General features: G+C 41.0%; 1 long non-coding RNA gene and 1 pseudogene across 1 annotated transcript; both read right to left on the bottom strand.

The window, feature by feature from the left end:
• Positions 1-4,257: 4,257 nt before the first annotated feature.
• LOC111091188 lies at positions 4,258-9,313 on the bottom strand. The gene is made up of 3 exons (XR_005373824.1): positions 9,274-9,313; positions 5,001-5,067; positions 4,258-4,343 (listed from the first exon to the last, which is right to left on the bottom strand). It is a non-coding gene; the product is annotated as an uncharacterized LOC111091188 (long non-coding RNA).
• An 11,200-nt stretch (positions 9,314-20,513) lies between these two features.
• LOC119864399 lies at positions 20,514-20,983 on the bottom strand (annotated as a pseudogene).
• Positions 20,984-25,022: the final 4,039 nt, after the last annotated feature.

The raw sequence follows: 25,022 nt of genomic DNA, 5'->3' as shown, positions 1-25,022 counted from the left end.
CAAACATTCTACACCTAACTTTTTGCAGCTAAACCAAACTCGAAAGGGGTGAGACTGCAAACTACTGATACTGAAGCAAAAATGATTAGGCAATACACTTTGGGAGGTCCTTTAAGAAAAAAAAAATTTTTTATTTGTTGACTAATCTCCCTGTTTATGATAATGCCCCTACCTTTGTAGAAGGACTTTACAGCCATTATCTAATCTTCTCAGATCCTGGTGAGGTAGAAAGGGAGCAAATCTTATCTCCATTCTCCAGATGAGGACACAGAGACGCAGGGAGGTTGGGTAACAAGCTCACATTTTAAGTGGCACATTCCGTCCAGATGCAAAAATGACAGGAGGATTCGGGTTTTGCTTTTCTAGGAATGGGGCTGGATTTTCACCCAGTCACTCACGCGTTCTCCAGTCCCCTTGAAGATTAGCGTTTCTACAGTGACTGTACTGAATCTCTACACAACCTGTTGGAAAAACACAGAGCCATCTGGCCCACATGAGGACCCAACCCTTGACCCTAGTTCCTTTGGCATCTGGTGTCCATGAACTGAACCGCAGACTGAAAGCCTAAGTGGCCCAAAGCAGAATGGGACCAATCCAAAAAGCTCCACTACTCCCTTCAAGATCATTCTGGGCTAGAAAAGAGGGCATTGTATTTCATGAAGTACTTACTTTTGCTCTTTCTCAAGTTTACATTCCAAGCAAACCCCAGCATGCGCAACGTAAACGCAAAAATAAGAGAGTTAAGACGTAAACCACGTGAATGAAAATGTAATAAGAAAATGTTTAGTAAGAAAAAACCTAAATTTACTAAATCACTAAAATTCAGTAAGAAAAAAATGAACGAGGGAAAACTGTACCGAGGCCGGGACCTTCAGGACCACAGCATCTTTATGGGTATGTAGCGTCTCCTCACTTGTATGAGTGCTATAGGCCTAGCCAGTAGAATTAAGGAAAAGTTAAAAATGAGAGAGATCCTTTTCCAATAATAATGTTAGATATCCCCTCTTTTGAGCTCTCGCTTTTTTCTTTTTTTTTTTTTTGCTTTATTGAGATATAATGGATAACCCCTTTTAAAGGATATTATTATCCTTATTATTATTAATATCCTTATTATTCCTCAGGAAAGGTCCTAGGGAAACTATAAGCAAAACGACTGGGATGTTAACCAGATGCAACCTGCACCACCAGGTGAGGGGAGATTATCTCCCGAAAACAGGCTGGGGAAGCCTCTATTCTCTCAGAGCACCTTCTGGAGGTTTCAGACACAGGAAGGCAGCCTCGCCTATCTTTTGGAATGCAAAATTCTCCGCAGAACACCAAGCAAAAAGCTCTGGAAGCTCAAAACAGACATCCCTGCCCCCCCCCAAAAAACCAGAAGTGTTTTCAGGGCAGCATATTCCCTCCCAGTCTACCTGTTTACCTACTCAAATTTCTTCTCAAACTGCATATACGGTTGTAGGTCTGTGAGTTGGGGGTCTGTGAACACTACAAAAATGTCCTTCATCTAGCTCAGAAAGCCACAAAGCTGACCTCGGTTTGGGTACGAAATGCACGGATCCTGCACCCTCTCGATACGGGATTACCAAAGGCTTTGTGCCCAACTCCGAATGTGGAGAGGGACTGAACTGTCACCCTGGATCCACCACGTGGCAGCAGGCTAGCATACAGATGGGCCAGACCACAGGACCGTTCTTGAGGCTTTGCAGAAGACCCACCCCCAAGGATCCCCTATGCAGTGGGACCCAGACCCTGGGGCTTGCACTACCCTTACTTACTCACCACCGCCTTGTACAAACATTCCGGCAACGCAGGACGACTTGACATTCATTTCTCACAGTGTCACCATGGTTAGAGCTAAGCAAAAGCCAAAAATGAATTAGGTAAATATAGGAGGTTCAGGGACAAATATCATCAGGTGAATTTATTTGCAAATTACTCTTTTGAAGCTTCTCATTTAAGATTCTCTTTAGAGACCTAGTAGAGAATTTTATCATTCTTAAAGGAAAGCAAAGCAGTATTTGATTTCAATATTTGGTGCATAGCCAATCATACAAAAAATACTTAATAAAAGAATCCTTTTTGAAGTTATTATGCATTTATTACAGGATTATCGATTTCAGTAATGAGAATTTTATTGTTAGTATTGGGTTGACATGAGACAATTTTTTTCCTGGAGATTTCTCTATCATTTAATTGAGTCACCTTATTCCTTCTGCCCCAATACACAACTGTTCCTGTTATTCTTTGAATTAATTTGGATAAAAGCCTTCTGCAAAAGCCATCTTTCTGGATCCAGAACCTCGTCTCTGAGCATTTGTTAACACATTATATTATACTAAAGTGAATCCACCCACAAGAAATTAGACAATCTATCCTGGTTTTAATATTTTTTGAAGGCTTACAAAGTGCTAATCACTAGAGCAGTGATTCCCTGCCCTGGTCTTGCAGTAGCCTGGGGTATCTCCAATTACCTCATAGATCTTAAAAAAACAAAATTCCAAAAATTTTTCAGAAGAGAATTAATCATAGTTGTATTTAATTTGAAATATAAATATCTGCCACTGCAGATAGGAAGTGTGTGTCACAGTAGGATTTGGTGGGCTGGAGCCTTGGTAAAAGAAAAAAAAAAAAAGCAACAATAACCCATTGAAACTCCTCAAAGCTCCAAATCATAATGCTTCCCCCCAAAAAAGAAATACTATTCTTATTCCAAGGAACATAAATTCCAACACACACCTTCTTACAGGCACAAAAAGGAGCTAGGACAAAACCCATTCCAGGACATTTCCTCAAAAAGAATACAAATAAGGTGTGTCACACATTTTCATGAATAAAATAAACATGATAATATCTAATAATACCATTGCACTATTATATGTGCCTAAATTACAGTTGTACTAAGAAATGAGAAAATCCCTGGAATAGGACCAGGATTGCTTTTTAATTGTCCATTAGAAAAAGCAAAGAATAAAATCGCCTGCAATGATTTCCTTTTGAGATCATTCACCTTATTTTTTAAATACGAAATCAAAAACATATTGAGACGCATGGTGAGGCTGAGCAATAAAACCGAAGCAAACTGTCTCCTCTCCTCAGCTCAGACTCAGCAGCTACAGCAAGCCCACAGTGCCAGCTTGAGACTGGCAAGGCAACTAGCATTGCACAAAACAAAATCTTAATTTTTCAGTTCCAAGCTGATTCCACTGAGAACATCTCTCTCACCTCACCTCTTGCTTGCTTGCTTTCCCTCTTTCTTTCTTTTTTTCTGAATTGAGATCTTTCCATTGAAGGATGTTCTTTCATTATGTGAGATGCCCCCTAAGCCAAGGAAAAATGATGACACTTTTATTTCACAGGAAGACTCCTCTCCCAGGGCCATATTCCGTGAATGAATGGCTTGTAGGACACACCACTAATAATAAACTCCACCACTGTGCCAACACAAGTGTGAGAAATGCACAGGGAGGCAAAGGCTGGCCAAAGGGATCCTCTCATACCTGCAGCGGCTGACTCCTTCCAAGAAAGCTGTTGAGTCTGCTTGCTTATGTACTCACTTATTTGCCAGGAAGGTATTCCTTTTAAAAAGTAAAAATAAATAGTTCCTACAACCTCCTTCTTGTCTTGAAATCACTATTTCTACCAGAAAATAAACTCGTAAACTCCATCTGTTAAGATACTGGAGAACTCTACTGGACAAAACATACCAATATTTGTTGAAGGAGCAATCCTATGCTGGCTAGAAAAGGAGCTGGGAACAAGGAGGTCATTTCCCATTCAAATTTAAATGTCACCATGAAATACTGTTGAAAAATCAAACACATCAAGAGTGATTGCACATGTCACAGACTCATCTCCTCTGACCTCCCTAACACTTGTAGGAGAGTGTTACTGTCACTGAATTGTCTGGATTCCAAAGAGCATTCTGGTTGAGCTCTCACCCACCCTGTGGATTAACTAAGACCATTTTTTTCTCCTTGTAAATCTCAGACTCATTCCCCCTTCTCACCTCCCCACCCTATAACACAAAAGTCTTTCCGTCCACCTATCCACCCTCAATTACATGGTATGCAAAGAAGAAAGCAACTTGCTTAATTGTTGAAAGGGAACCTAATTAGAAAATATAGTCACATAACATATCCCACAATCTACCTCATTTACTGGATAAAACATAAGCTTCTACACATTACTCAAGCCACCTTCACTCCCATTCTTTTCATGCATTCTTCATCCATTTAACAAATATTTATTGAGCACCTACTACATTCAACGCACTTTGCTGGGAACTGAAGCTTGCAGCCCTGGAGAAGACAAAGCCAGTCCTGTCCTCTGAAGCCAAAATTCTCCTGGAGAGAGACGGACAAAAATAGAGATTGTTTTAAATAACGTTGGGAAATTATAAGTACTACAACGAAAATAAAATTGGGTAGAGAGATCAAGACTAACTTGAATAAAATTTTCTAAATATGAAAATAGTAACCTTCTTAACAAGTGAGGGAAGAAAAATAGTCAGAGTTATAATATTTCAGGCTGGTGGTCCAGACAAGGGCTCTCAAAGGCTGAGATATTTGAGCTGATTTTCTGCTGGTAGAGCCAGTCAAAAAAGAAAAACACAAAAAAAGAGTAAAATGCACTAGAGTGAGAATGAGCTTGGTGGATCCAAGAGACAGAAAGGAAGCAAGAAGGCTGAAGCATAATGAAAAACCAAGTAAGGTAAGCCTGGAAAGTTGAAGGACTTGGAGGCTGGAATTTGTTCCAAGTGCAGCAGGCAGGATATCAGAAGAGGAAGTGACTTGATCTAATTGAGGCTTTCAAACAGCAGAGTGTCTGCACTCTGTAGAGCCTGAGGAAGGATCCAAGCAGGGCAGATTCGATATATTTTAGAGTAAGAACAAGAAAAGGGATAAAAAATAAATAAATTACTCATGTTTTGTGTTGAGTTGATGGTAAGCCCTAACGGATGGAGATGATTGACGGGGGTTGGGGAGGTGGGGAATACTTACTTCTATATTCTTTCTTCTAGGTGTGGAAGGTGGAGATGCACTGATTCAACTTCATCCCTCAGCGGTCCTTGAACACATGAAGAAGTGGGCTTGTAGCAGCTTTCCTTATGTTCTAGTATCCTATTTGAATCACAATATTCTAGATTGCTGACATGCTGTTCTACTCCATTTTACATCAGTTTCAAATCCTATTTTAATATCTAAGATTTTGCTGATTAAAACTCTCTTCCTAATGATTATGCCTTATTAATATCCATCCCTTCCATTTTTGTTGATCTTTTACTCTATTTGATACTTAGCTCCTATAGGATTGAGACCAGACTCCTCGGCCCTCCTCTCTTTTTCAGCCCCCACATGCCTGCCTCCCAATGCAACGCATTCCCATGGCCCCCTGGGCCCTGTGTCACCCAAGTCTGAGTTCTGCCTCCACTTCCCCCCCAACCCACCCTCACAACTGTTTTCTAACAGACTTTCCTTCTCCATATCTCTACTTGCCACACAATCCGGCCAATCTTTTAAGGCCTAGATCAGGGACATCTCTTCAAGGACCCACTGTTGACCCCTCCCCAATCAGAGGTGATGTCTCTGTCCGATCCCCTAGGAGGCAGTGGAGTATAATGGTTGACTTGTCCAACTCCGGGGTCGGACTCTCAGTTCACAGGCCCACTTCTGCCTGCATCCTGGCTGCGTGTCCCCAGGGAACACATTAATACGTATAGATCTCTGCTGATTCATCTGGAAAGTGTATGTGGGGCCAGGGGTGAAGTAAGAGTACCTGTAACTCAAAGTTGTGAGGATTGAAACAACACACCCAAACTGTATCATAGAGCACCCCCCCCCCACCCCCCGACACATAGTAAGGACTACCTGGTGCTAGATGGTTTTGTTATTTTCATTTCAGCATTCTTCAGCTCTCTTGTAAAAATAAGTCTACCTTGGGTTGTGGTTGCCTTTAACCCATCAGATTAAAAATTGATGCTTAGAAGATATCTTATGAATATTTATTGATGAAGGAAGGTGGAACATAAAATTAAAAATTCTAAGGATTTTCATCTTTTTTTTTTAATTTTCATTTCTTTTCCCCAAACACTTTGATTTTTTTTTAAAGTAGAAATGACATCTTTTATTTTAAAACTCCGTATCACTCATACTGTGCATGTATACGCATATACACATACTACATACACCATGAATATATAGTACACGGTCTATATTTTAAATATTTTTGAACTTTCTGAATTCATGAACTCTTGTGCTCAATACAAGTAATGCATATATCATGCTAAATTCACCAGGAATGCCGCCTTTAAAATGAAAAACTTTCTCCTCATTTATCCTAAACAGAAGGAATTACAACGGGGCATCACTCCAGCTCACAAAAATCTTTAGGCCTCTGAAGACCCAGAGTTAGGCAGGAGGTTCTTGTAAGTGACATGTGCTCTCTCATCTACATCAATTAATGTTTATTGGACAAAGCACGCGTGCTGTGTGCTTTGTACACATTTTCTAAATGTGAAGACACTACGTCTGCTGTCTTACACATCAAGAAAGACATCACTCATGGCCATAGTAAATATTAAAACACACCCAGATCTCCATAGGTTTATGAATAGTATTGTATCTCATCTCACATGAGAAGAAAAGCCTTCAATGGGTAGGTAGACCTTGACGGGCTTTGTGACATAACAAAGAAAGTCTAGTGGAGAAATAAAAGTAAAGAGTGTGGATTTGAAACGAAATTAAGGATCAGTTGTGGCTTACTTTTTTTAAAAAACTAAACACCACATGCCAAATATGGGGTAAAAATGATTAAAAGATAAACTTGGAGTCTCTACCTCTTTCTCCACAAAGCATCACTTCATCTAGCAAGGATTTCCTATAGTTTCTAGTAAGCATAATGTTATTGTACTTTGTGCCTAGATTATTCCATATCCAAATAATTATAGATGTAAGTCATACAACCCTACCTGCCGATCATATTTCCCTAGTAATGAGCTAGTATCAAAGCTCCAGAAAAATGATGCCTTAATACACACCCATTGTAGTTTTTGTCTGTTCATTTTCTTCTTTTCTCTTTGTTCACCCTTCTGTCCTTCATTTCTTCCTTCCTTTCTCTCCTTTTTTTCTTCTGAATTTTCCAGCATTTGTGAATAATTTGGTCAACCCTTCCAGTTGACAGTCTGCACCTCAGTCACTAGTCAGCAGCTATATTCTATTTCACAGATTGAGTTATTTAACTGTGCAACTTATTTAACTGTGCAAGTTCTTGTCTCCAATACACGCTCTTCTTTTCTCGGTTGAGTTATAACACATACTTTTTTCATCAACCTCTAAAAAAAGTAACAAAGACTCCATTCTTACACATGAACTCAAGAATCCAGGATAATTTTTCACGGAGCATCCATTTAAACTCTCGATATTTTCATGTCCCAATCTAACTGCCTATAGCATATCCTGAATTCTGATTAAAACAAAATAAAACTTGTCCGATCCCATCGGTAGAATTCCTGTCTCTAGGTGCCTGGTTGACAAACTACCTGAAACATACTCGAACTGAAACAAGCGGGTAAGAAAAACCAAGATAACTATCGTCTGTTCTGTTTCTTAGTTTCTACATACTTCTGTATACGTTCAGTGACTCCCATCCAGTAGAATCTCCATGGATTATACATTTCAATTAAATAAAATGTTGGCCTATGTCTTTCTGTCTCGTGCATTATTTCTCTGCTTAGCTACTAACTGCTCATTTTCCATTAGTGTTCAAGTTAACTACATGGCAGAACCATAATCTCAAATATATAACTATTCACCTTTATCTGAAAGTGAAGGACCTCTTCTAATTTTGCATTCCACATTTACTCCTCAAAATAGTTTTAAGAACATACCCACTCTTAGCTCTCCTTTTTGATTATTTTTTTTAAATCTCCCTCCTCAATAAAACATCATATATTTAAATGAAGGACATTTATTTTAATTCATCAAAATTGATGTTGGCCACTACATTTGTTTGCCTTTTGTCTACCACAAAACTGGAACTTGGAGAGTCATAAGAGATTTCTGGAAGGAAAGACATTATTTGATATAGTAATATTGTAATAATAGAGCTCGTTCTCCACCTGCTTCAAAATTGACTCAGAATTTAGAAAATGAAGTGCAATTACTTTAAGTGGAAATTTAAATAGAAAATAAAGAAGTTCAACCACTTGATTTCTAAGTAGTAAGCTCTGACAAAGCTGGATTTTGCCTGTTTTATTTACTGCTGAATCTCCATGCCTACAACAGTGCCTGCCACATGAAGTTACTTCAATAAATAAATGTTAAATAAGTGAGCTTCTTTACCCAGAAAAATGTTGAAACTTGTTTACTAGCTGTCAAAAGTAGGTTCCTTCATGCATAAAATAGCATCAACTGTGTAATTTGCCCCCACTTCCTCCTTTTGCAGAAAGCCAACAAAAGAACTGTAACTTTTTACCTAAGGATCAAAGGTGTCAACCTATTGGCTCACACGACTTTAAAGTCTTGGATAACAGTCTTCAGTTATTTTTAGATAATTTCTTTTGTTTCAAGCTTGAAAAGAAGTATTAACAAAGATCAAAAAATAAATCACTGATTCAGAGCAGGAAAATGCATATTAAGAAGTTCAAAATATAGTATGTAGAGGCTGTGAGCTAACCTTCCCAGAATACAAGTCAGATCCAGCTTTAGATACTAAAGTACTATATTGGTCCCAATTGGGACCCATCAACATAAAAGGAATGAGGAGAACTTTGAGAGTTGAAAGTCTGAAAAGGAAAGACAATTTAAGAATTACAGAGGGACCCAGGCATTCTCAATATCTAAACCAATAAGCCAAGAGGTAGAAAGATACAACCAAATCGTAATAACAGATAACTTTTAGCTTGCGGAATTTTGGATGAGTTTATTCTCACCCATAATTTTCTGTATTTCCAAACATTGTACAATAAATATGTAAGACTAGTGCAGTCAGAAAAAATAATAATAATACATATACTTTTAAAACTAATAAAAAAAAATCCAAGGGTAAAAAATCCTGTGACCGATGAAAAACTTAAAAAACTAGGATTATATAGGCAAAGAGGACAACACATATTGACAACAGTCTACATTGTTTAAAACAACATTAACCTAAATTTATGGCAATACACAGAGAATGGGCTTATTTCTTGCTAAAATAGTAATTATATACACACGTGTGTGTGCATAAACATACACATACAACATATATACATGCTCATATATCATACATACTTACAGGGAGGGAGGCTCCTAGAGAAAGAGTGAAGGCCCACAAACTGTGTGAAAAAGAGAAAGCTCCTATAATTAGGAGGTCATTTAAGGCAGTGACACACTGATGCGATACAAAATATGGGAGAACAGAACAAAGGAAAAGGAGTGAGCCTTCCCAAGAGGACACAGAAGAATGTCAGGACAAGGAGACCAGGTTAAAAGGAAGCTTGAAGTACAAGGCCTATTGTGTCCCAAGCAAGGTAAACCCATGGAAGTGCCCGACGTGTGAACGTACGCTCTGGGGTAGAAAAATGTTTGCGAATCCGTAACCCACCATCTTCCAGGCGAAGGATTCTGGACAGCCCGAGGCAAGGTGGGATCAAGCAGTTTCTCTCCTAGGGTGATCAGAAATGAAAGGACTTGTCAAAAGGAAAGCAAGGATGCCAGATTAAGCTCTTTTTGTTCCACAAAGCTGACTAGAAGCCCTCCTACCGTCTATATCTCGACCCAAAATCATCTGAAGGAATACAAACCCCAACCTCGTGTAGCCTCCTTGGCCCACCCTGTGGCTGAGGAGTGTGGTATTATTCTCAACAAAACTGCTGTTTGTAGCCAGCTTCTCCCTTGCCAGGGGTCACAGGGATAGTAAATAAGAAATCAACATTATCCACACGATAAAAGGTGGCCTCGCTCAGGGATCACAACTGCAACGTAAAGAGGTGTATCGAGAAAACATGCGTTTCCTCAGAGGCCTTGCCCTCCCAGCAGAAATATCAGGATGTTAGCAGGTGCCATGGTTAATCAGGGAGATACTTGGAGGACATATGGGGTTTCCCGGGCTCTTGAAATCACATGGTGGAGGTAGTTGTCTCCCTTTGACCTCAGGACAATTGACTACATATGTCTAGGATTAGGATGTTTCAGGTCAGTTCAAACTTTCACACTGGCTCTAGACCAAGCAGATAGAAAACACAACCAAATCCAAACCTTTCATTTAGGACAGGAGCCCCTTCTGAGCTCTCCAATTTCCTCAGGCAGCGCTACAACCGAAAACACATCCAGAGAGCGTTGAACAATACGTTCAACCGGCTCCAGTCTCTCTAGGGGAATAGGGAGGATTTACCCCCACACCTACTACGTGTCAGTGACTGTACTGAACGCTTCACACCCTCTATATCTTTGAGGTCCTCTGGGAAGCTGTTCAGTCCTGACTACTCCCTCTAAAGTTAGATCTGGGGAGATTCAAAACTCCTAGGAAGTCCCCCGCCGGAAGTAGCCGGAGACGTATATCTAGAATGAATCCAGGAGTCACCTAACCCCAACCACTTAAAGACAAATGAAGCCTACGGAGTACAATCGGATAAGGAAGACTGGAAAACTGTTCTATTACGGAAGGCCTGGCACCACCACTTTGCATCAGAGCAAAATCTGATGGAGTTCCAAACCTGAATCATTCTCCTCGGGGTTACTGACTCATCATATCTGGCTCCCACACGGCTCGCTCACTCATACTCTCTCTCCACCTCTCTCAGCCTCACCCTCTGCCCTCCTGAGACAGAATGCGTGCACGGAATTGGTAAGAGGTGACAGATCAGAGGGCAGCATCACCCCTGCTTGTCCCAAGGTGTCAGCCCCAGGGCCGAACTGCTACTCTCACTTCCACCCACAACCCTTTAGTTTTCTGATACGTACTGAACCTTGACCAGAAACCTTGCCCCATGCCCATGCCCTTATGTCCCACCCCGTCTCGCTTTTCCGATCCCTGCCCCCCTAGCACAGGTGCCCTTGCACTGGCGCACACGCACACACTCTCACGTGCACCTCGGTTGCTTCTAAGGGCACCGAGCACTCACCAGGGAGAAAAAGGAGCATCCAGGCCTCACTGAAGCCAATGGGTACGTACACCCCAAGTCAGAATAGGGATTTGGCCTGGGGGCAGTTTCAATGCCTTAGTTTCGCAGTCACTACTCGATACCACGCGGAGATCAATTTTGGGCAACTTTTCTTTGAGTGGGGCCTGGAGGGCCCAGGCTTACGCAGGGCGGGCACCGAGGCCACCAGCACGGTCTCCTGCATCGCTGGCAGACAATTATTAGAGCAGCTCGGGCTGCCAGTTTCTCTTTGTTTTCCACATCTCGGGAAGCTGCAGAGCTGACCTGCACGGGCAACAGCGCTGGAGCGCTGGGGTGTGAGCAGCGGGGCGGCCTGGGTGTGCGGAGCCCCACCAGCCCTGGAGAGGCCCCCCTGGAACAGCCAGTTGCCTCCCACCTGCATCCTCCCTGGTCTCTAGCACCCCCCCTCATGCTAGTCACGGCCAGGGATGCAGGGGGGCTGCTCACCCTGCACCCCTCCTGCTGGGCGCTCAAGGGATGCCAGGGGACAAGCCTCTAAGTGGGGAGTAGCTGCAAGTCTCCATGCGGCCATATCCTCCTGCTTCCCCCATGAAAATCAAGCATCACCTTATCGTTTCCTCACCAAGATTAACTCCTGCTTCCTGAAGAGTATTTCTGAGGTAGAAGGCAGAGGTGGTGAAAAAAAAAGGGGGGGGGGGGGAGCTGCAAAGTCCAATCTGTCAAGCTCCATTTTAGAAGAAAGGAAAACTGAAAAGTGAACGTATTTAACATGAGCCATTTCCTGCACTCAGGAGGGAAGAAAGCGCGCTAGGAACTGTGTGCAGGAGGAGATCCGCACTGGTGTTATCTCTGACCTGCAGCTTAGCCCCAGTGTCTCAGCTGCCAAAAAGCTCCCATTCAACGTTGTGCTGAGTTCATCAATGCTCCACGTGTCAGGATCCTAACAGGAAAAAGCAGGACAGACAGTGTCTCCATTCAACCGCCTGGGGACCCCATGACAACTAAAATCCCCTCGCAGGCCGTCCCTATCAACCTTAGGCAGGTCAGAGCACGCAACCCCTTCAGAACCACAGGCCCGGGCCCACACCCTTTCCCCTTGTCAACATTGTCACTTTAAACAGAACATCGAGCCTTATCACGAAACCTGAAGTAAGTATGACAATTAAGATGGATTGCAAAGCCTGCTTGTGCTTCACAATTAACAATCACTTGGCAGCGGGTTCCACGCAACTGTTGGGGGGTATGGCAAGAACTTTATCCCTGCTTAGTGTTGCATTAGCATATTTAGTAGGCTGCAAGACATAATTCCTAAGATATGAACATATTTTTGTCTTTTGTAAAAATCTGCAATTAAGCCGTACTACGTAGCAACTCTGCACCAGGCAACCAACGTGCAAGCACCAAGGTGGAGGTGGGGAGAAGGCGGCGGGCCAGGGCAAGGAAGGCGCCCCCGGCGCTGATGCTGAGCTGGTGGCGCGGGCGCCTGGAAAACGGTGGCGAAATTTAGGGGGAGCTGGTTCTGGCCCGGGGGGTGAGGGGGGCGGCACCAGGTGATTGCTCAGTAAGAGCAGAGCTACCTGCTTTAATCCCACATATAAGAAAAAAAAAAAAAAAAAAAAAACCACCACCAACAAAACAGACCCTGAGATGACCCTAGTGGTTACGCAGCCAACTATGCAATTTTCCAGAAAAAGCACTTCTTGATTCTCAGTCTCGGAGTAATAAGCCATGCTGATAAAAATCACAAAGGCACTTTATTTGACAACTGTAAGGCCTCTGCCTCAAACTCGCCGTTTTTCTCCCTTACTCGCTGGCCCGTCTGCCACGCCGATGAGAAGGGTCGGGGTTCGAACACCCAGACCGGACCAGCGGGGCCGAAAGCCCAACCCCAGCTGCCGCCCCCAACTTCTCTGGCCTGTTTGTTATACGTGTTCAGCCCTCGAGTCCGTCCAAGCGTGCCCTGGGCGGGGGCTGGGGAGGGAAAGAAACAGAGCCAGATCTTTCTGAGATAGCCAGGACTTTGTCTCTCTTGACATCTGGGTTGCAAGAAGGCAGGATATCCTGCCAAATACATTACAGCTGTGGGACCCACCTTGTGATTTAAGACACCGCAGGATCCGAGGAGCACGGAGGACATAGGTGTGTTTTCTGGGGGAAGAAACCTCACCCTTTCCCTCCTCTGCAAACGAAAACACACGCGCACACACACATGCACGTGCCTGCGCGCCAGCCACGCGTCTAGGTGAGCAGCTCTCCAGTTGCACGAGAGAAAGCATATGAAAGAAACAAATGCAATTTAGCACACACAGTCTTTCTTTACAAAACCGGTAGAGTAGCAGATTAAAGCACCTGGCAGTGTTGGCGAGCCAAAAGAAAATCTAAGCTGTGACAAAACAAAACAGGTGTACAGGTATAAAACTTTTGCTTTCCAATAATGCCCCTCTTCCCTGGAATGCTTTGACAGGTGCAGAAGTTCAAGTTACAGTGGGGAAATGGCAAATAAATACACAGCATTAGCGTCTGACGTGCTTGCTGAGCACCGGGGATGTTAATAACTGGCAAGGTACACTAATCTCTGATTGCAACATTTGGTTTACCTTAATCTGGAGGGACAGCTGTATTAAAGAGGGAATTATACTAATCAGTTCAAGGCCCTTGCATATAAAACTTCCCATTAGGCTTAAAGTACACCAGCTTATGTTCATTCTCTAGGAGCCTTACATCTGGTTCTGAATAAGGCTGCCTCTCATTTGCAAGGTACAAACTGAAAACAAGGGGGAGGGGGGCTGACAGTTGCTGGAGGATGGGTGATAGAAGAGTAAGCTACTAATTCTTTGAAATGTTTAACAGCACAAAACTAGCTTCTAGGCATCTTAATACTAAAAGAAAAAAAAAAAAAAAAGCATGTGTTATCAACCCTAGGCCATTTTTTCCTGTTACCGGAGGTGACCAACATAAAATAAAATTGATGATGTCAGTCAAAAACAGCTAAGCACAAAGCTTGGCTTTGTTATCTTAAGTCAGAAGGTATGATAGGCCATGCCATATGGCTCTAATCCGCCTCTATCTCCCATCACCTAACAGGAAACCTTCATGTAGCATGACCTTATTTGGCTGGTTCCAGGTTAGGGCTGCCCAAAGGGGATTTTTCTGTTTCTGCTATATCCAAAGGTTTATGTTGATTTTTTTCTGAGCCCTGCAAACTATAAATCCGACTGATTACTCTGCACTCTTTTGCTTGACTGAGCCTTTACAATCAGACATCCCCGTTAACAATAAGCTCCTAATGAATCAAACATCTATGGCATTAGTTTCACCTAGCTGCCTCTTTCCCATGCACTGTGCTGCTTTGTCAGACCTGGTTTGATGAGAAAAGCTAGTGACACTTGCTGCACCTATTGATAAACAATTCAGTAATGAGGGGCATAACAAAAATTACCTAAAACAACCTGATTAAAAATGACAGGCAAGGCTTACTCCGTTGCTCTATAGCGAAGGTAACTCCCGCTCTGCGTAGGGAAAATAATGAGGCAAAATAAAATTTCCTTCTTTACCAAGGAGCTCACTTCTGAGTGTGTGTCTTTGAAGAGACTAAATTTTTCCAGTGATGTTTTAAATTCTTTCAGGTTATGTGATATCAATAACGTTGGGACTCATAGACTTCAGGATGCTCGCCTCTCAACTTTCTGAGAGGAACTCCCTGCTTTCTCTACTTAAACTCTCAGAATAACCAAACTAACTTGCTTTCTTAAAATGTGAGGTTAGTCATTGAGAAACTCAATAGCATCATGCTAATAATTGGGTGAGTGCAGTGTGGGCACCAAAAGAGAAATCCTATGATGCAAAAGAAAAGTTTTGGAACAAAGTAGGAGATACTCCATGGACAAAATCATCCCCTGAAAAGGAATAATTTCACCTCACCACGGACATTGGAAGCTCCTTTTATTGGGGTCACCCGGCAGACCTTTGCAACTTCGAAACAAGCTTATACCCAGAGGAGGCCAGGCTCTTGTGAAAGCTTGATTCAAAGACAGAAATGTGTGGGTTTTGCAATTGTGTGGCAGCATGTTGGGAGGGTTTCCATCAGTGCACAGATGCACTTGAAAATCAAATATGGACATGGGGAATGTTTTTTGGAGATGGAAAATGAGTGCTGATGACATGTTTATACTTCGCAGATGGATCCAGTACAGAACCATTTTTTGTAAAGAAACAATATCCACCATTTGCTGAAAAAAAATTTTTTTTTTTTGAGCAGCTACAAAATGGTGGCACAAAAAGTGAATATTCCCATCATACACGCTCCACCTGTTCCTCGGTCTTACAACTGTCTTCCAACCTGACTGTAATCAATGACTGTTGTAGTCTTATTTTCTTTTCAAATGTTATCCAAAAGAATATGAAAAAAGAAACACAATACACAAAGGCATTTGGAAGAGCAAAACGATTTGAAATTAATTTGCTGCATATGAAAAATTGGAAAATGACAAATGCTATTAAGTAACAAATGCTGAGTTGAATCCTAAAACCTGCATTTTTAATTGGCATATTTTCTCCTTAAATTTGATATCAAATCAATTTTTGAATGTTTTCTATCTGGAGTCTAGAATGGCTCCTTTATTCCTTCTTTTGGCCCTACCTTAGATCCTGTAGGTATCTGAACCTCTGGAAATTACAAATGCTTAGCATGGTATTAATGCAGTTTGTTGCCTTATTATCGATACATTATAAGGATAAGTAGTTCCTAGTTATAAATACCAATTATAATAACATGGAAAGGCACAATGTATAGGATATAGGCTTATAAGAAGATAACTGAGAGCACTGAAGTGCTGAAAAACATCATTAATAATACTGTAAACTGTGCTCAAGAGAAGATACCAGAATAATCAGATCTTAACTTATTGACACCATCAATAATATTGAAACTTGCCACCCTAGGTGTGAAATATTGACAAAAGTGACCCACTTCAAAGATACAGTGATTATAAAACAGAAAAGAGGCTGTGGATCTGAGATGAAAAAATTAAGAGTTCAATAATTTAAAATAAATTCTGAACACATTTCCAGGACCTGATAAATGAGTATGTTTTTCAAGTATTTCAAATAATGCATGGCACTAAAATTACTTTTTTTTTTTTCTTAGTTTTGGTCTGATTAACTTTTCCTGATGTTTTACCTTTCCTGTCATCTGCATTCATAACCTATTGAATTCCACAGATAACCTTTAATCAATCATATTCCTATTCTCAGTATTAGTCTGAGCTTAAGAATTAGAAATAGAACATGAGCCGCAGCAAATGGTCAAACAGCCTAACACTGGATAACAAAATCTTGAGAACATACATAAATCGACATGTTCTTTCAACCCTGTAGTTTCTGGCAGGGTACCAAACATAAATCTGTAGTTCTACGTCCTATGACTCTACACCTTGTTATCATCCTGAAACTAACAAAACCCTGTGCACATTTCTCTAAATGAAGCAAGTATTCATTTTTATTGCTGGATTTTTGACACGTGTGAAAAAAAGCCAAAACATTTATAAATTCTTAATTATTTCTTGCTTCTTCATCAAAAAATGAAAGTTTTAGTCATACGCTTTAGGTATTCTTAGAATTCTACAGAAAATGTTAGTGCTCGGCCTAAATTAAGCTTATTAAACTTTGAAACAGTCAAGAAAAATAAAAGTATATCCTTCCAGTTATAGTATTTATGATGTCATTATATTCTCAGTCCTCATTCAACAAATGCATAGACCTTAGAACTGGGAAAATATAAAAGATCATCTGTTTCTATTTCTTTATCCAAAATATTAGGGAAAGGAGATCTGAGAGGTAACAGGACTATGCAAGTCTACCTAACTAGATTGCTGGGAAATCATATTTCCTGAGGTCTGCTTTGTTCTACCAAACCATTCTGTTTGCAAATCCTGTAATAAGTTAGTTATAGTGGACTAATGTTATTGGCCACCTGTTCTCTAAGCACTATATTAAATATCATCTAACAATACAGTGTTCAGACTATCACACTTAGAGAATACTTGTATAAGGATATTAAAATTAATAAACTAGTTTTGCCAGTTCCTAAATGGTTGCCTAGACGTAAAGTCAGCACCTCTTTAAGACAACTAAACTATTAATCAATAAGTTAATTATGTGATAATATAATCAGGTCCCTGGTGACAAGCAGAATTTATATAAAGATGCTGTTGACCGAAGGACGGCTTGACTACAGGGACCCTGTATATTGGTCTGGCCTCTAGACCAGGGAGAGAGCCGGGGACAAAACACTGACTTTGTAACCCTAACCATGCTGCTTAAGGAAGAACTAGAGAGCTTTTAAGGAAGAACTAGAGAGCTTTTCTACATCAGAGTTAATACTGCCTTGCAAAGTAGTTAAAAAGAGCTTTTTGAAGCTTCAAGTTCGTTAGGGTCCACTATGATCTTCTTGGTGTCTTCTAAGTAGAAAGAACAGCCAATATTCCCAAGTAAAGTTGTCTTTACCTAACAAAGTTGAAGCAATTTTTCTGAGTCCTAGGTTTAAAGGTGAGAAAGCCTGGCTACCACATAAGTACGCTGGGCTCCTTCTCAACATGCTCACTGGTATCTGCATGGCAGCTGGTGGATAGCCAGGGCTTGTCACTTCTATCTCTAACTTCTGGTAGTAGTCCCAACTCTGCCAACAATTATAGGTAATATATGTGTAAGAAAAAAATAATGTGTTTCTTTTTGCTGTGAAAGGGTATGGGTTCATCAGACCTTTAAACTTCAAGGATCAGAAAGAGTTCTGAATCAAAAAATGCTTGGCATTAGTACAGAGAAAGGAAAGCTTCCATCAGTAAAATTCACAAATATCTGCCTAATGATGATACAAGTAGTTCTTAGTTCACATATACAGCTTTACAGTCTACGATACTTATCTAACACCTGTAAGTTAGTTGGGTGCTATTTGCCAAAGAACAATTTAAATATAGAGACTGAATATCAGATTTGGTTTTAGGCATTGTGAGAGAAGATGCCCTCGACTTTCCGAAATTGGGTGTAAGGAATATTCTGGATGAAATCTGTTCCCACTGTTAGCATTAGTTATGTAAAGGTGTGTATGAGTCTAATTTTTCTACCTGGGTCAACTGTGTCATTTATGTTTATTAGCTGCACTAATTCATATATCCTCATCTTAATTAGCATTTAGACATAGTAATTGGTCTATAACTAAACATATAATAATCATATTCTTTTCTGTTACTTACATTTTAAATGATCCATTAAAATTCAGCCAATTGAAATCACTTAATCTGTAGGCAAGGAGAAGTTTGTTTCTGCTGTACAAAAAACTTAAAAAACTTAAACATTTCTTTGAGATCACCTGGCTCAGTCAGCAGAGCATGTGACTCTTGATCTTAGAGTCATGAGTATAATCCCTATCTTGGGCCTGGAGCTTACTTTTTTAAAAAAATATATCCTTTGAGTAGAATTTTAAGCATTTATACACATTAGTTTCTATGGAATCTGTCTGAAAGTATTCCCATCCCACATGTTGAATGGAAGAACACTAGACTTCTCTTCCATAGTCTGTGGTCCAATAGACAAAAACCTACTCTTGCTTCTTATATAGCCTCCATTAGTACCCATGGAAAGATCGAGCACATCTGATGTTATTTTTCATTGGTGTAGCTAATGCTGCCAGAGAAGATGGCCCTGAGACTGTGGTAATTTCCACTTTCACTCTTGAGGGCCCATCAGTTACTAAAGTTGCCACAAGAAACTAACAGTAACCTACAAGCACAAATAGAAATTGCATATGCATATCTCTTTGATTGTTCTAAACTAACAACCTCATGAAGTTTTTAGAAACTGCCATACAGTTGGATTCCTAACTACATGGCAACTGGAAGAGAATCTGAAATTCTACCAATAAAAAGTCAGGAAGATTTGCATGAGTAAATCCCTACCTCTACATCAAGGGATGCAATAGGAGAGAGGTGATAGGTTTATAGAACTGAGCCCAAAATGTAGTCAGTTTGTAAGGGGTTCAAGATTCTAAGACTTGGGCAACCCAGGTGGCTCAGCAGTTTAGCACCGCCTTCAGCCCAAGGTGTGATCCTGGAGACCCCAGATCGAGTCCCATGTCAGGCTCCCTGCATGGGGCCTGCTTCTCCCTCTGCCTGTGTGTCTGCCTCTCTCTCTCTCTCTGTGTCTCCTGAATAAATAAATAAAATCCTAAAAAAAAAAAAAAAAAAAAAAAAGATTCTAAGAGTTATGAAATAGCTTAATTTTGAGAAGATTGGGAGGGTCAGACAGAGGAAAGCTGCCAGGAACCATTTCCCCCAACCTAATTCGTAAAGACGGGCTACTAACTCTTTCATCCTTTCCTAAGTGGAGAACACATCTTCTTTCTCATGGTTCTTCTGAGGAGCCTCTCCCTGTCTCCACAGAGGTTCATGTTTACTCTCTCTGACCTTTGCACTCTAGCACACCCAGGCCTCTCTAAACACGTGCCTATTGTAATATCAGATGAAATCTTCCCACTTCTCTTTGCCTCCAAGAGGTTTAAATTAACCGAAGTCACCATATTTCATTGGGAACCACGTTATTACATTGTTCTAGACACTGTCTTAAATTACATGAAGTCTTAGAATTTTAACTTTTTTCAAGTGACAAATCTTAAAAGATGCTAAGGTTAATTGTTTAGTAAAGCAGAACACCAAAAATTTGCATTTACTGAAGTCAACTTAAACTGTGTTCCACAATATTCCAATGAATTCATTCAGTGTATATTTATCAGGTCCTACCATGTGTAAGGCTTGGTGAGCCAGAAAAGACACAGATTCATGGAGCTCCAGGTCTCAAGGAAACCAATACTTCAAATTTTTGTTCTATCATAAGTTGATATAGGAAGCTCTTTGGGTTTTTTTTTTTTTTTTTTTTTCAGCATACGAAAATTCATTACTACTGTATTTCATGAACAAAACTTCTGATTTTTTTTTTTTTTAGGATTTTATTTATTTATTCATGAGAGATACAGAGAGAGAGGCAAAGACACAGGCAGAGGGAGAAGCAGGCTCCATGCAGGGAGCCTGATGTGGGACTTGATCCCAGGTGTCTAGGATCACGCCCTGGGCTGAAGGCGGTGCTAAACCACCAAGCCACCCGGGCTGCCCCAAAATTTCTGATCTTAAGGGGCATCTGAGTGGTTCATGACTCAGTCAGTTAAGCATCCCAACTCTTGATTTCAGCTCAGGTTAAGATCTGAGGGTCGTGGAATCAAGCCCCCTGTTTGTCTCCCCACTCAGCACAGAATCTACTCCCTCTCCCTCCTCTCTCTCAAATAAATAAATAAATAAATAAATAAATAAATAAATAAATAAATAATAAATAAAATCTAACGAATTAAATTTTTTTTAAAAAAAACCTATGATCTCGGTCTTTCCTTCTTGCCTTCATATAAGGCCAAAAGAGAGCAAGATTGACTACCTAACCACAAAGCAGACTACAGGAATGTCACCAAAAGCATGACCTTTGTGACCAAATCTAGTAACCAGAACTCCCTATTTTCCTCAATAAAATTCAAGAATTCAAGCAACCATCATTCAAGAAAAAGGCTATTTTGTTGTTGTTGTTTGTGTATTGCTGTTCTTGATAGGCTGGACCCTAACACACTTTCTGATAGCTGAATTTGACTGTTTGGCTTCAACCCTTACTTCTTCCAGAATAATTTTCCAGTATAATTCCCTTTGCAATGGGAAGTACCTCCAAGAGAGTTGGCCTTCAGGGCTGTGCCCAAATGGGCTTTTTGATACTTTCATCACGCCACTTCTAATCTCATCAGTAGTGACAGAGCTTCCTGGCAGGGTGAAGACCACTACACTTTCCCATCTTGCTGGCATCACAGGCCTGAGGGAAAGAACAGAAGCCTTAAAAAAAAAAAAATTTATTTGAGACGTGTGGGGCAGAAGGAAAGGGAGAAAAAGTATTAAGTAGACTCCATGCTGAGTGCATAGCCCAATGTGGGACTCGGTCTCACAACCCCAAGATCACAACCAGAGCCAAAAACAAGAGTCAGAGGCTTAATCAACTGAGCCATCCAGGCACCCAAGAGCAAAAGCTTTTTTAAAATAAAAATATTTCCCTTATTTGATGTAAACCAATCCTTGTCCCTACTCCCTACCCAATCACCTCTTTAACTGTTCATATTAGTATCTGATAAAGAAATTTTAATTTCTAAGAGCTTTATATGGTGGGCTCTATAGAATAATTTTAAAAATGGGCTTTGGAGTCAGACAGGTCAGAACACAATGCTTGCACTACCGGTCACTAGCTTTGTGGTCTCGAAAGAAATCTCTTCATCTTTCTGAGCCTCAGTTTTTTCATCTGTGAAACAGAAATACTGAATCTTTCTTGGTGACATGCTGAGGACCAAACGAAACATTATTCATGGATCCCCGAGCATCTGCCCTCACATGGAGTGCGTGTCCAATAAAAAGTGGGTTTCACTGTAATAGAGTCTGGGTGAAGTGAATGTGCATGATGTGCCTGTTAAATAGCATGACTCAGTTTTCCTAGTAGGGACAGGGCATAGTAGGGCAAAACTATCTTCCTCTGGTAATGAGGGAAGTAAACTTTGATGAAACCAAAGGAAGCAAAGTATCTTGACCCAGAGCAAGAAGAGGGCCATAGGTGCTGAGAAGAAGATTGCATCAGGGATGTCTTATCTTAGTTGGGGTTGCCCTGAAATGGAGCCTGAACTGGATGCATGTTTGTTATCCCGAGAAATAGGTTCAAGAAAATGTACAGAATGAAGTAGGGTTGGTGGAAAATCCGAATAATGGACATAAGACCCCCGCATAAGACAAGATCCCTACATAAGCATGTGGAGTGCTTCGCAGAACTGCCCGGCTAAAAGGGAGGGGGCTGAAAGGTTTGTCCACAAGCTCCGGCCTCCCATGGATTGAGGGCTGCCCTTGAGGAGATCAACTATCTCCCACGGTTCCATGCCAGACTTGAGCAAGCACTGAGCAGGCTTCTGCACTTCTGGAAAAGGCTCTGAGGCAGAAATTAGGAAGACTCAAACAATGTTCTGGAGGACTCAGCTTGTGAAGAACCATCCACTGAAGCTACAACCGAAATCAGAAGGGGGTTTAGAGGATAAGAAGCAAGAGTCCAAACTTTTCTGCACAAAAGAGTCTTTCTGACAGACCATTGAAAGCACCAAGACAGGGAAAAATTGTTGCGGCCTGAATGTTTGCATACCCTACCCTTACCCCTACCCCCAAATTCAGATGTCAAGACCCCAATCTTTAATGTGAGGGTATTAGGAGGGAGGGCCTTTGGGACATGACAATTGGGTTATGAGGCTAGAGTGCCCCCGAATGGGATTAGTGCCCTTATCAGGGACTGAAGAGCTCAGAGTTCCCTGCTCTCCGCCATATGAAGAGACAAGAAGATGGCCATTTGCAAGCATGAAAGAGGGCTCCCACTACAACCCGGCCATGTCGGCGCTCTGATCGCAGACTCCCAGCTTCCAGGACTGTGAGAAATGCATTTCTGTGTTTATAAACCACACAGTCTATGATATTTTGTGATAGCAGCTCAAACTGACTATGGACAGAATTGAATGCTGGTTTCAAAGATAAACCAGATATGGTTTTCTCTTAGATTCTAGCTTAGCTTCTTTCATGGCAACTAGATTATAGGAAACAAAGTTAAATGCAATAAAATAAAAGTATAGGGACACAGGATCTTTCCTTTCCCAGAAGCTCCTACCTGGATCAGAATTATTGGGGTTTCGAACTTGGTTACCTGAGTAGTCATAGTACTGCCAAAAGGAAAGATGTGGCTTCGCAGAGATAATATATTCTCACTGCACCATCCGGCTGTCTGTCCCCATAGCCAGGAACCACTCCAGTCAGAGCTTGATCAGTGTGGGTAAGCCAGACAGACTGCTCAGCCACCTTCTCTGAAGTCTCCATTATCTTAGGCAGAAATTACTATATACTTGAAATGACGAGTCACAGCTTGTGCAGGGAACGTGATGGAGGAAATTAAACTCAGCATTAATGAGTTAAAAAGCCTTTTGGTTTCTGTTTGAAGGGGGCAAGCTCGTTGGCCTATCTAATCTGACAGTGAAAGGTAAAATGATTTATAAGTGACAATTTATAATTTATAAATAATTAGATTGTCCATTCCATGCATGGTTGCAATTTCTCTCCAATCAGAGTGCCACCTAGGGTTCCCTGATAAAATGTGAACACTGTATGGGACATCCCTATATGAAAAAATATTCGTTATGAATCAGAAATTCAAATTTAACTAGGAATTGTTTATTTTTATTTGCTGTATCTGGCAATTCTGCTGCCACCTCCAAATAACTACAAAGAGAGAGCTACTCATGAAAACAAGACTGTAAATGTTCTGGAATTGTTGTGCTGAAGGTCTCTGGACTTTTCGGTAGTAGCAACATTTCAATAAATTGACGTGTGAATTTTTTAACAATTTACATATTGTTTCCTTGGGCACATTTCTAAAAACTTTTCAAAGCATTTCAATAATTTATTTTGTCACAACACGGCAATTTGCGTATTGAAAGAACAGTGTGATAATAATAGGAAAACTCTTTTCAAATAATTCCAAATGAGCCTTCAAAAGACTCCCACTTACTTGGTAAGAATCAAATATGCGTACCCTACAATGTTTTCATGGGATTCACCTAAATACTCTCTCATAAATAAAAATCTAAGTCAACTTCTAAGTCCCGGAGCGGGTCTGCAGAATTCTTTGATGAAGAGAAACATCCCAAAACCACATGCAGAGTCACTTCATTTTAGTTGCAAGATTCTTGTTCCAGCTCACCTTCCAAAACAATTTCAGTCAAGTAGAAATGTTCTGACAATCCCAGCTCTTAGAATGGCAAATAATCCCTGCCTTTTCATTCATTCGCTCATTACCTCTCTAAAAAGAGAATGTGCAGTTACCAGAATTTTATACAATTAGTGCTCCAAGAGTGTTTTAAATGCAAACCTATAAGAGGAAAGTAAAAACAAATCAAAGTTAATTGTGACTGGCTGGAACAAAATGCTTAAATCGATACAAGGATGGCTCATCTGCTCATCATTTACCCATTACCTGGGAGACGAACACCTCCTGCTGTGCCTGATTTTTGATACAGATTTACCGTTGCCTGGTTCTGCAGCCGCTCGCTAGGGACGCCCAGGCCTTCCCTGACTCCCTCTCATTATCCTCTTTGCACTTGCTAACCTATTCATTCTTCTTTTTTTTCCCCCCTTACTTGTGTGTTCTTCTTTGCAAGGGGGGCGTGCACACAAGGAAAACTAGAATTTAAAAAACTTTATAAAGGAGTTCAGGGCCTTCCTGCCAAGCGGTCAGACGTGGCACCAGTATCTGTGAATTACTGACTTCTCTCAATCAGCTCCACGCGGACTATTGTGATTTTTCAGAAACCTCCATGCAAGTCCTTTTGTAAGACATCCCTTGGGGAGGAAAAAAAAAATGTTGTGGTTGTTAAGGTATCAGACGTAAAATGACGAGAAATAAAGCCCTTTTTATCTGTGGAAGCGTTCATGTCTTTGATGGAAAGGTGGCCTTAAAACCCGACACCCACCATCGACAGATGAATGGATAAAGAAGCTGTGGCCCATGTATACAATGGAATATTCCTCAGCCATTAGAGACGCCAAATACCCACCATTTGCTTCAACGTGGATGGACCTGGAGGGTATTATGCTGAGTGAAGTAAGTCAATCAGAGAAAAACAATATATGGTCTCATTCATTTGGGAAATAAAAAAAATAGTGAAAGGGAATAAAGGGGAAAGGAGAAAAAATGTGTGGGAAATATCAGAAAGGGAGACAGAACGTGAGAGACTCCTAACTCTGGGAAACGAACTAGGGGTGGTGGAAGGGGA

This window comes from Canis lupus, chromosome 19 (genome assembly GCF_011100685.1).
Source record: "Canis lupus familiaris isolate Mischka breed German Shepherd chromosome 19, alternate assembly UU_Cfam_GSD_1.0, whole genome shotgun sequence".
Lineage (NCBI taxonomy): Eukaryota > Metazoa > Chordata > Mammalia > Carnivora > Canidae > Canis > Canis lupus.
Note: the sequence above shows the minus strand (reverse complement) of the source record. Positions and strands in the feature narration are given on the sequence as shown.